The sequence below is a fragment of the Mytilus edulis genome, chromosome 2, assembly GCF_963676685.1.
Source record: "Mytilus edulis chromosome 2, xbMytEdul2.2, whole genome shotgun sequence".
Classification (NCBI taxonomy): Eukaryota; Metazoa; Mollusca; class Bivalvia; order Mytilida; family Mytilidae; genus Mytilus; species Mytilus edulis.
Genome location: NC_092345.1, coordinates 88,399,343 through 88,412,631, shown reverse-complemented (window position 1 = coordinate 88,412,631; position 13,289 = coordinate 88,399,343).

Sequence of the window (13,289 nt, the reverse complement as noted above, 5' to 3'; positions counted from 1 at the left end):
ATTGATGAATATGCAAGTTTTCAACAATCCCGGAACATTAACAAAGATGTGTGTGAGAGGGTGAAAATTACCCTTCTGATGTACTGATATTTTTAGCACCCCAAGTGAGAATCTAACTCAGGACTTTCAGCACTGTAGCCATCGGTCTTAACCACAAGATCATGAACTAATTTCTTCTATATTAACTGTACGTGCATAAATTCTGTATTATTTGATAACCAATCACATTCACGTTGCATGTTTGCATGATAATGGGTTCTGTATGAGTGAACTGTAGTGTATTGCAAAATTAATGCAAATTGTGACGTCAGTGCGCCTTCACGTGACATAATTATTTGTAACCAAACCGGCTTCTCATGTAATGTAACGGTTTATTTCGTCCTCTGTGATATTTTATCCTGAGGATAATTTGTCCCGGTAATTTTTTTCCAGGCATGGTATTTCATTTCACAGGTTGATTTTTCCCAGAGGAGTGAAAATCTATCAGATTTCTGTGTTATGCGGATAGTATGTACGGGTATATATTTGCCGTATTATATTTCACAGAACCGTGTGAAAAAGAGTCCCATTAACTACTATGTACATGATGTAAGTTACTCTCAATCAATATATACCTGACTATAATTATAAAATGTTTACAAAGGTAAGCAACTGTCTAGGGCCAGGTAAGGGAGGGGAAAAATTAGTATTAGTACTATTTCGCAGAACGATAAACAGATGCATAGACAGACCAAGGGGGTGGGGGAAATTTAGCTTATGACATATATGTAAGAAATCATTGAAGCTTGATGGGAGTGGGCAACCCTCTGGTCCATCAGAGCCCCCACACCTTTTTGAAAAGTTCTGGATCTGCCACTGAGATTTGCAGGTTTTCTTAGTAAAGATACCTTAAAATATCACAAACTGTGTGCTTTCCAGACCCTAGTTTACATTTTTTTTCATATTTTGCCGTGTCAAAATGACCTAAATTTAAAGGACAGTATATAGACCCAAAAATGGTATATCACATTCTACACATCAAGATTTTAGCAGGAAAGACTGCCATTGGAGTTTTTAACCATTGTGACTTTTTAATTTGATCTACTCCACTAATTAAAGTCGTTGAAGTAGAATATTTAATGTAGGTTTGTCCACATTTTGGTATATATTAATACATGTTTAGAAATAATATGGAGCCTGTTCCTAGATAGATATAGGAAGATGTGGTGTGAGTGCCAATGAGACAACTCTCCATACAAATAACAATTTAAAAAGTAAACCATTATAGGTTAAAGTACGGCCTTCAATAGACTTCAATATTTATTGTTTATTGAAAATAAATGGAATCAATTCTTTCAGAAAAGTTTAATTCTATGGAAATGTATCCCCCCTTTTATAAGTTGAAAAGGCTACATAGAGGTCAATATACAGTCTCCAACAGAAAACCAAAAAAGGAAAAATAAAGTGAATTTTGGAGAATTATTAAATGTACATGCATTTGAAATATTTAAGATATATTGTTTCAATTTTTTTAGTTCTAGGTTCCACATAACTACCATTTTAGAAAACGATTTCAATGCTAAGTCTATTAGAGGGATATTTGATTTTCATTGGTTGTAAATATGGAATCTTATTCAGTGGCAAAGGAAATAGACACTGACAAGTCTTAGATAACATTTTATATAGTTTTGAATTTTTCTTCGTCAGTTGACTAAAATTAGATGGAGGTGTGTTCTAATTTCCAACAGAGGAGCAATCAACCTATATCAATATGTGCATGAAGCAAATTGATAGTTGCTAGATACTGAATGATTATATCCACAATAAAGGTTTAACCTGTGCATATATACTTAAAACAAGATAAAAAAAGTCATGTCTTTTTCAGGACTTCTGAATCCAATCATGTAGTATGGAATGTTATTGAGATATGGTTTGGGTGGATGGATGGTCATGAAGGACCTGTAGTACAAAGTATATCACTGGATTTAGCTCTTTGTCTAAGTGTATTATTAAAGTACTTTGCTTTGAGCTCAGTTCATTGTTATGCAATTCATTCTTTGTGAAATTAAGATTTGACAGACAACTCTAATGGACAAGGATTTGTCAAAGTAGTATCATCTCTATGTACAATGTAAGTATTCAGGAGATAAAAGCATTCTATTTTGATTTGAACCATACATTTTATAAAAAAAAGTGGGAACAAATTTACCGGACAATGCTACTCCCACTACTAGCAATATGATGCTAGGTTGTTTTAATACATCTGTATTGCCTGCTGATGACTCGGCCCTGAGTGTAAACGGTCCTTCAATTAGGAGGGAAAAAAATTATAAGGCCTATCCAGTCTAAGGGAGCTACCATTTGATTTTTATGGGGGGAGCTAGGATGAAATTTGAAAAAAAAGGCAGGACAGGATTTTGAGTTAAAAAAAAAGGCAGGATGAGTAACTTGGCAAAAAAAAAAAGGCAGGATGACAATTGTTGTAAAAAAGTCAGGATAAGCTAAGAAAAAAAGAGGCAGGACCGAATAGACTGAAAAATAAAAAGGCAGGACAGAGATTACAACTAAAAAAAAAGGCAGGACAAAATTTTTCATCCTAGCCCCCCCCCCCCCCCCCATAAAAATCAAATGGTAGCTCCCTAATCGATTTCTAAAACTATACTTCATTGCACATGTTCAACAATTTTATACAACCACAAAAAATTTGGGGTCGTAAATTGGTATCCTGTCCGAAAGATGGTTTCTGGATAATAACTTTATTATAAGTCAACAGAAATCAACAAAATTATAACACAACGTTTATAACCACAAAAGGAAGCTTGGGATTGATTTTGGGGGTTATGGTCCCTAAGGTTTAGGAATAAGGGGTACAAAGGTGCCCAAAACAAGCTTTAATCTAGTGTCGGTTTAAAAAGTTGTGTATAAGTATTTCAATTGTTCTGAAATTGTACCACAATGTTTAATACCATAAGTAGAAGGTTCAGATATATTGTGTGGGTTATGGGACAAACAGTCTAATAATTACGGACCAAAAACAAACATTTTTGTAAATTCAAGACCCTTAATTGGAGTTTGTCCAGAATGGTTCTTGAATTACCTAATACCAATGCTTTATGAAATCTTCTTTGAAAATTGGAGTTATCTTTCTTTGTTCAGTCAACTTAAATCAATTATACAATATACAATGCAATATTCACTTTATTACCAACTGATAAATTAAAGCAGTCATTAATAACCATTCAGTGATTGCAAGCACTTTCTAGGGTATGCCCTTTTACAAATGGAAAAATTATACATTTTTTTAGTTTCTGATCTCTTAACTGAAGTTTGTCTCCTCTAAATGTTTCTCATTTCAGAAATTAAAAAGAAAATTTCTTTAGATATTTTTGTTTGAAAGGATTAATATTCAGCAGCATAGTGAATTGCTCCTAACACAAAAGCAAAACAAATATTTAAGTTCATTAGACCACATTCATTCTGTGTCAGAAACCTAAGCTGTGTCATCTATTTAATCACAATTAAAACTCAGAGCTGTTTCCAGCTTGAATGTTGTGTCAATACTAGCCCCAACTGTTCAGGCTTCGACCTCTGCAGTCGTATAAAGCTGGGCTCTGCGGAGCATCTGGTCCATTCATTTGTTTATTTTTCAATTTGTGTGAATTAACATAGTTACAGTAAATGCTAATTACTGCACTTTCATACCACAACAAATATTGTATTGGTACATGTATCACTCAAATGTGTATCCATATAACAAAAAAAATGAAAAGGAATAATTTTGCATTACCTTTTGAATACTATGACTTTTTAGATATGTAGACATATTAAGACTCATTAGTAGATGTTGATAATATTGGCTTAAAATGCTTGAAATTCTATCAGATTACTTTTGGAGCAGTTATGAGTTTTGAAATTAGAAAGATCATATCATATGCAACAAGTGTAGTAAGTTTCAAGTTGATTGGAATTCAGCTTCATCAAAAACTACTTTGACCAAAAACTTTAACCTGAAACTCCCACTTCCATTTTCTATGTTCAATGGACCGTGAAATTGGGGTCAAAAGTCTAATTTGGCTTTAAAATTAGAAAGATCATATCATAATGAACATGTGTACTAAGTTTCGAGTTGATTGGACTTCAGCTTCATCAAAAACTACCTTGACCAAAAACTTTAACCTAAAGCGGGACAAACGAACGAACGGACCCACAGACCAGAAAACATAATGCCTATCTACTATTGTAGGTGGGGGCATAAAAAATTTAATAAATAACACTCATAATGCTCAGATTGGTTGTCATCGTGCAACATAGTTAATAACACCATATAGAAAAATCATAGAACTCATTTTGTCATAAGACACTGTCAAACATCCATACATACTATCCACACTCATCTGTGTCCACACTTGTATTTATTGTAAAAATATATATACATTAAACAGAGAGTCCAGTCATTATGTTCAGAATTACAAGAGAAAGATTAAAAATGTATATTTTTATCCATAAAGACTTCTACCGGCTACAAATGAGAAAAAAAATACAATGTGTGTTTGTGTGTGTTTTCGTTAGATAACAAATTGTTCTGAATACCATTCCACAAAAAAATACAAACCAGAATGAAATATGGTTGATCTTTTGTATCCCTAAGTTGCCTGATAGTTTATGTGTTGTTGATAATGGAGCTTAATTGGACTTAAAGTCTTGACAGTTCGTCGTACAAAATTCAGAAAATACGTTAATAAAAAAAAATGAAGATAACAAACAGTTTGAAACTTTTAAAAGTCATTCATCGAGAATTTACTTTAAAAGCTAAAGATAAAGACCTTGTATAAAGGCAATAAAGCATAACTAAAAACATTACAGAATTATTCAGGAATTTTTTCTTCAAAAAAACAACTGAATTTATGTTTGGTTGAAAAAATATAGGCACGTAGTCGACTGCCATTGAGAAAAATTCCAAATAAATTCTGACTTTTTTCAATACAAATGTCTGACTAAAATAATTCCATGTACCATGGTGAAATTTTGATAATTTTAAACGTTGATCAAAATTTAAAAAAAAAAAAAAAAAATCAAAACTTTTTAAAATTTTGAATTGATAAGAGTTACCACGAACCGACCTCTGTCAAGTCTTAAATATGCATGTTGATTATACAATAAAAAATTATATAAAATAAACATCCGACTCTGTTAAATAAGCCTTTTCAGCTGAAATAAACATGATATAATGATCGAACGGGTCTCGACGATCGAATAACTATATTGTCAAGGAGAGAACTGAAATAGTGACTACCCTTTTATTAATCATCATAAAACAGAAATAAAATGGACCGTTGACAAAACAGATCTTTAATAATATTTACTAATCTGATTGGAATTCTATGCACATATCTTATTACCAGAGATACAATTTGAAATATTTCAAAGATGCTTTGTTTCCTAGACCAGAATAGTTTTGAAGTTCCCGGTTCTTGGACGTATTTAAGTATTACATATATTGTTTTTTTCTAGTCATATCTGAGGAGGCCAGCCACGAAGATACATATATTGTCTTTCGTGTCATATCTGAGCGGGCCAGCCACGAAGATACATATATTGTCTTTTAAGTGATTAGTCATATCTGAGGGGGGCAGCCACGAAGATACATATATTGTCTTTAAAGTGACTACTCATATCTGAGGAGGCTAGCCACGAAGATACATATATTGTCTTTCGTGTCATATCTGAGTGGACCAACCACGAAGATACATATATTGTCTTTCAAGTCCTATCTGAGGAGGCCAGCCACGAAGATACATATATTGTCTTTCATGTTATATCTGAGGGGGCCAGCCACGAAGATACATATATTGTCTTTCATGTCATATCTGAGCGGGCCAGCTACGAAGATACATATATTGTCTTTCAAGTGACTAGTCATATCTGAGGAGGCCAGCCACGAAGATACATATATTGTCTTTCATTTTATATCTGAGGGGGCCAGCCACGAAGATACATATATTGTCTTGCAAGTCATATCTGAGGGGGCCAGTAACGAAGATACATGTATTGTCTTTCAATTAATATCTGAAGGGGGCCAGTCACGAAGATACATATACTGTCTTTCATGTTATATCTGAGGGGGCCAGTCACGATGATACATATATTGTCTTTCATGTTATATCTGAGGGGGCCAGCCACGACGATACATATATTGTCTTTCAAGTGACTAGTCATATCTGAGGAGGCCAGCCACGAAGATACATATATTGTCTTTCATGTTCTACCTGAGGGGGCCAGCAACGAAGATACATATATTGTCTTTCAAGTCATATCTGAGGGGCCAGTCACGAAGATACATATACTGTCTTTCATGTTATATCTGAGGGGACCAGCCACGACGATACATATATTCTCTTTTATGTTATATCTGAGGGGGCCAGTCACGAAGATAATATATTGTCTTTCATGTTATATCTGAGGGGCCAGCCACGAAGATACATATACTGTCTTTCATGTTATATCTGAGGGGGCCAGTCACGAAGATACATATACTGTCTTTCATGTTATATCTGAGGGGGCCAGTCACGAAGATACATATACTGTCTTTCATGTTATATCTGAGGGGACCAGCCACGAAGATACATATATTCTCTTTCATGTTATATCTGAGGGGGCCAGTTACGAAGATAATATATTGTCTTTCGTGTTATATCTGAGGGGCCAGCCACGAAGATACATATATTGTCTTTCAAGTCATATCTGAGGGGGCCAGTCACGAAGATACATATACTGTCTTTCATGTTATATCTGAGGGGGCCAGTCACGATGATACATATATTGTCTTTCATGTTATAGCTGAGGGGCCAGCCACGAAGATACATATATTGTCTTTCAAGTCATATCTGAGGGGGCCAGTCACGAAGATACATATATTGTCTTTCAATTAATATCTGAGGGGCCAGCCACGAAGATACATATATTGTCTTTCATGTTACATCCGAAGGGGCCAGCCACGAAGATGCATATATTGTCTTTCAAGTCATATCTGAGGGAGCCAGTCACGAAGATACATATATTGTCTTTTATGTTATATCTGAGGGGACCAGCCACGAAGATACATATATTGTCTTTTATGTTATATCTGAGGGGACCAGCCACAAAGATACATATATTGTCTTTCATGTTATATCTGAGGGGGCCAGTCACGAAGATTCATATATTGTCTTTCATGTTATATCTGAGGGGCCAGCCACGAAGATACAAATATTGTCTTTCAAGTCCTATCTGAGGGGGCCAGTCACGAAGATTCATATATTGTCTTTCAATTAATATCTGAGGGGGCCAGCCACGAAGATACATATATTGTCTTTCAATTAATATCTGAGGGGGCCAGCCACGAAGATACATATATTGTCTTTCAAGTCATATCTGAGGGGGCATTCACGAAGATATGAGTTGACTATACATAATTTAAGTTCCGTAGAATTAATTAATAAATGTTTGATCTTTTCTCTTGTTAAAAAAAGAGAAAATAATTTTGATAAAATGTGTCATTCTCTTGAATTTGCCAGATGACCCGAGGACCAAGTTATATTTCGTGGTGCATTTCTTTTAGACGATAAATTTAAATTAAACAATCGCACCTGCTCTGTCTCAAACAGATTTTAATAGTGTTGTGTACTACCATTGGGACAAATAATATTATAATTATAGAAAAGTCTACTAGCTCTAACTAACAAAACTGACAATTCTGTGTTATGGGAATCGAAAATTCAGTTTGACAGCTTGACTCATGCTAGTTTTTACTTTTTTTAACTAGACCAAATAACTTCTTAACATAAAGATTCAGCAAACAATTTTTAAACATATAGTTTCATCCCCTTACTTAAAATTTCATAGTACTTAAAATATAGAAAAATAAATTTGGAAAGTGTATGAAAAAAATGCAGGTTATACACTTTCCTGTGAAACAATTAATATCAAATAACGATAACTGTGTCCTCGGGCTAGGTTTGGACTGAAATATATATATAGCGTCTTTTTTTTTGGTCATCAAATTAATATACCTTATCAGTGCTTTTTGTTCTTGAAATATGAATCACTGTGCAACTTTGTCATTTTCTGGTTCAATTACCAAAACCTGAACATATTGCTGATAAATGATAACACTTCTATGGCAGAACAATTCCTTCTGAGGGTGTTACGCCATTACAAAATTAGAAGTTAAAGAATTTAGAAGGTCAAAATTACCCAATACATAAAAAAAAGGACAATAAGAATCTATTTGTGCAACTACTCGATTTATAGTGCAGCAATTTAGTTTTTTTTTTACAAATATCAATAAATCTATTGAAAACAGGTTAATTAGTCGGCATGCATAATCAAAATTACAGGTGTTTCTTTATTCTTGTTGCCTTAATTGTATAATGCTTGTTTACATGGTTAATTGTGTAAAAATAAAATGCTTCTTAGGTTTTCCATTTAGTTTTACTCTTTTAATTAAAGTTTATTTCACAAAAGCTTTGCTGATAATAATTTCATAACAAATATCTTGATTGATATAATGCATATACGATTCAATTCACTTTTACATGAATAGAAGTACTTAATATATATTTTTATCAAGGTGCTTTTCTATTATACGGAGGTGTTTTTCTATTATACGATGGTGGTTTTCTATCATAATAAGGTGGTTTTCTATTATACGATGGTGGTTTTCTATTATACGATGGTGGTTTTCTATTATAATAAGGTGCTTTTCTATTATACGGAGGTGTTTTTCTATTATACGATGGTGGTTTTCTATTATAATAAGGTGCTTTTCTATTATACGATGGTGCTTTTCTATTATGGGAAGGTCCTTTTCTGTTATACGATGGTGGTTTTCTATTATACGATGGTGGTTTTCTATTATACGAAGGTGCTTTTCTATTATACGATGGTGGTTTTCTATTATAATAAGGTGCTTTTCTATTATACGATGGTGGTTTTCTATTATAATAAAGTGCTTTTCTATTATACGGAGGTGTTTTTCTATTATACGATGGTGGTTTTCTATTATAATAAGGTGCTTTTCTATTATACGATGGTGGTTTTCTATTATACGATGGTGGTTTCCTATTATACGATGGTGGTTTTCTATTATACGAAGGTGCTTTTCTATTATACGATGGTGGTTTTCTATTATAATAAGGTGCTTTTCTATTATACGATGGTGGGTTTCTATTATACGATGGTGGTTTTCTATTATACGAAGGTGCTTTTCTATTATACGCTGGTGGTTTTCTATTATAATAAGGTGCTTTTCTATTATACGGAGGTGTTTTTCTATTATACGATGGTGGTTTTCTATTATAATAAGGTGCTTTTCTATTATACGATGGTGGTTTTCTATTATACGATGGTGGTTTCCTATTATACGATGGTGGTTTTCTATTATACGATGGTGGTTTTCTATTATACGATGGTGGTTTTCTATTATACGATGGTGCTTTTCTATTATACGAAGGTGCTTTTCTATTATACGATGGTGGTTTTCTATTATAATACGATGCTTTTCTATTATACGGAGGTGTTTTTCTATTATACAATGGTGGTTTACTATTATAATAAGGTGCTTTTCTATTATACGAAGGTGCTTTTCTATTATACGATGGTGCTTTTTCTATTATACGAAGGTGTTTTTCTATTATACGATGGTGCTTTTCTATTATACGAAGGTGCTTTTCTATAATACGATGGTGCTTTTCTATTATACGAAGGTGCTTTTCTATTATAATAAGGTGGTTTTCTATTATACGATGGTGGGTTTCTATTATACGAAGGTGCTATTCTATTATACGATGGTGCTTTTCTATTATAATAAGGTGCTTTTCTATTATTATAAGGTGCTTTTCTATTATACGAAGGTGCTTTTCTTATATACGATGGTGTGCAGGGGCGTATCCAGCCATTTAAAAAAAGGGGAAGTCCCAACCTAGGACAAAAGGGGGGGGGGTCCAACTATATGTCCCCATTCAAATACATTGATCGTCCAAAAAAAAAGGGGGTTCCAACCCCCGGAATCCTCCCTTCTGGATCCGCCACTGGTGTGCTTAGTTACTTTTACAATTTATTTTATTTCATGGAAGATGAAGGTTAACTGGACCCATTTAAACTGACAAACTTAGCTGCTCTCCAGTTTGTTTTCATGGACGAAATAAACAGAGAGCTGCAATTTTGGTCAGAGGCATGGGCTGGTCATAAACTACGCCCTATTCAATCATCTCCATTGAGCTTGTGGACTTTAGGTGAACTTCAAAATGCCGTAGGAATTATGGAAGGAGAAGCAAATTTGCAAGATTATGTAATTGAAGGCTATGTGGATCAAAATGATGTAGAAGAGGGCGAGAGATCAATATTTGGACCCCTTGCACACATGATAAGTGATCAATGCAGGCTGGATTTAACTCGATAATTGAGAAGAAGCAATACTAACTTTGGAATAGATTATTATCTTGAATGTTTGGAAGTCATTGAAAGAAATAACTAAAGTGGTTATTAAAACTTATTTGTAATTTACTAAATTGCCTTCATATCTTGAACGTAAATGGATAACTGCATAACTTCTTTATATACTCAATCTTATAAAACCCCACGACTTTTCAACAACTTCAAACTTTAAAGTGGTATATCGGTTATATGTAATTGTATCATTTTGTGAAGAGGTAGTACATGTACAATGTACAGATCTGTATATCCTCTAACTATTTTAGTATTTATTATAACCCAATTTTCTAACTTATATGAACTCTGAGTTGGCAATTGTATTGTGTAAGTCTTTTTGCTGCGCGTCTTTCGAATCTTGGTATGAAGTCGAGTAGATTGAGGGGCAAGGTTAGTGTACCCATAAACATGGTTCAACCCCACCACTCTGCCAAGCTTTGCCAGAGTGCCTGTACCAAGTCGGGACTTCTCTCTACCTACTGTAAATTTTCCTTTTAGTGTTGTCGCTGTATGTCTCTATTTTGATGGCTTTTATCTATATTTTTTATATATATAAAGGTTAGCTACATGGTTCAGCTAAATGAAATTCTTCGGTAATGCTTTAAATGAAAACGTTATTTTACTGTTACTTTTACATGCATTTAAAGAATTTGCTTGATAATGAACAGATATTTAAATGTTTTAATTTGAACCGAAAATCATTAATTGTGTCCTGTATGTAAATTCAAATGTAACTTTACCTGTCGCCTAGCTCCTGTTATTTTTTAATATACTATATCGCCAAGTTCCACTTTTGAAAGAATTGCATGACTTATATTTATAACTAACATAAATTAAGTTAAAGGGACAAAATTAGAAGCAAATTGTAAAAAAATCTATGTTATAGTTATTGACCAAGCAAGTCGGTATATGTCATTTAATCTGCACAGCACGAGATGACACAATAACCCGAACGACGTAGGAGTTCGGGTTATTGGGTCATCTCGTGCTGTGCAGATTAAATTACATATACCGACTTGATTGGCCAATAACTGTTTTAACACATGACGCAATCAATTTACGTAAACATTTTAGAAATGTTGACGTCATTCCGCAATCCACGGATCATAGAAAAGTTTCTTGTAGGGTAAAGAAAGGGGGAAATACGACTTTGGTAAGTTTAAAATTAATAATTTTTTTTATATTTAGACTCATTCTAAAATTGCGATTTAATGGTATAATTTTTTTTATCGTTTCCGTTAAATTTATTCCCAACTTTTATTTAATTGATGACGATTAAGACTTTGACAAACTGTACTTTCAAATCGGTGTATGAATAAAAAAACATAACTGCAAGGGTTATCGAGGTTAAATTAGATTATTTGCCTTTGAATTTCTTTCCCTCAATGATATACTTAGAGAAAAAAAAGAACCGAGGAAGATGTTATATTACCTAAAGGAGTAGGTCCGGTAAGGACTCATTTTGGCCTCAAATTTCAGTTTCATCTGACAAAAGATTTTGACCACTTTTTAAAGACTTAAGTGTCTATTTCACTTGATTTAATTAGTATAAGTGAAAGATTTTAACTGATTTAGTCATTAAAAACGATCCGATTCAAGCTCAAATATGAAAAATCTCTCAAATATGCAAAAAAACGTCACTTTTCAGATGGTTTTTGTCAAAAATGAAAGTGGCCGCATCCGTGTTCATCCACAACCTTTATATATGTTATGTATTATCATAAAATACAACTTACATTTCAATATTAAGGATGAACACGAATGCGGCCACTTTCGTTTTACAAGGAAACCGTCTAAAATTGAAATAAAATGATAGAATTTTGAAGATTTCAGTAATTTAGCATGACTTAATGGTGCTACAACCCGATATATGTGCATTGTATTGTCAATTTTTTTTTTATCTACTGTATTATTTTTTAAGACACCATCTAAATGAAGTCTGATTGATCTCCAGTTAATCCCTCTGTTTTAAAACAACGAAATATGGTCCTCATTAAATTGGATCCAAAAACAGTCCCTCTATAGAAGAGCTATTCAAAAAGTCGTTATAAATTCCATTGAGTCTGAAACTAATCCAAATTAGATTGCTTTTATTCGGATATTCTTAGATACAATTCTTTTTTGGCAGAAATTACCAAAAAATGTTTTAACTATCTTTTTAACTTTAAAACACTGATTTAGATTTACGTTGTACACAAAATATAATAAAATAGTTTATGTCCCAGCTGAGATAAAGAAAAATAAAGGAATGAGAAACCTTTCTTTTTCCTATTTTGAAACTACGATGTTTGTACAAAGTTCAACTTTGACGTAATTTCAAGGCAGATGGCGGATTCGGGGGTGGGGGCGAACAGGTCGTTAACCCTTGGATTTGACAAAGTATCGTGTTTTAGCTTAAAATCGTCAATATTGTCTTTAGTCTCGCTACACTCGGGGATATTTTTTTTTTAATTTGATAGAATAACGCCCCTTTCAAAATCCAAGAACCGCCCCTAAAGGTAAAAATAGATTTTAACTGTGCAGTATATCTGAGGTAGTTAATGCACACCTTTGCTGTTCATTATCCAGAATATAGCACAGTAAGAACAAAGAGATTTTACTCTTGCCATGTGTTAATAGAAAGATATCACACGTTTACGTACTGTCATTGGCCATAAGATAAAGAACAAAAATTGGAATTCCTACGATAGCGTTCTGCTTTAATTAATGAGCCACCTTCTTTAAGAATAATTAAATAAATTTCCTTTTGAATAAAGTTATTTATAAAGTCATGCAAGGGGTGATTCATTGTGAAACCCAAGCCGTGAACACACATATACAATCAAGCATATCTGTCTGGACAT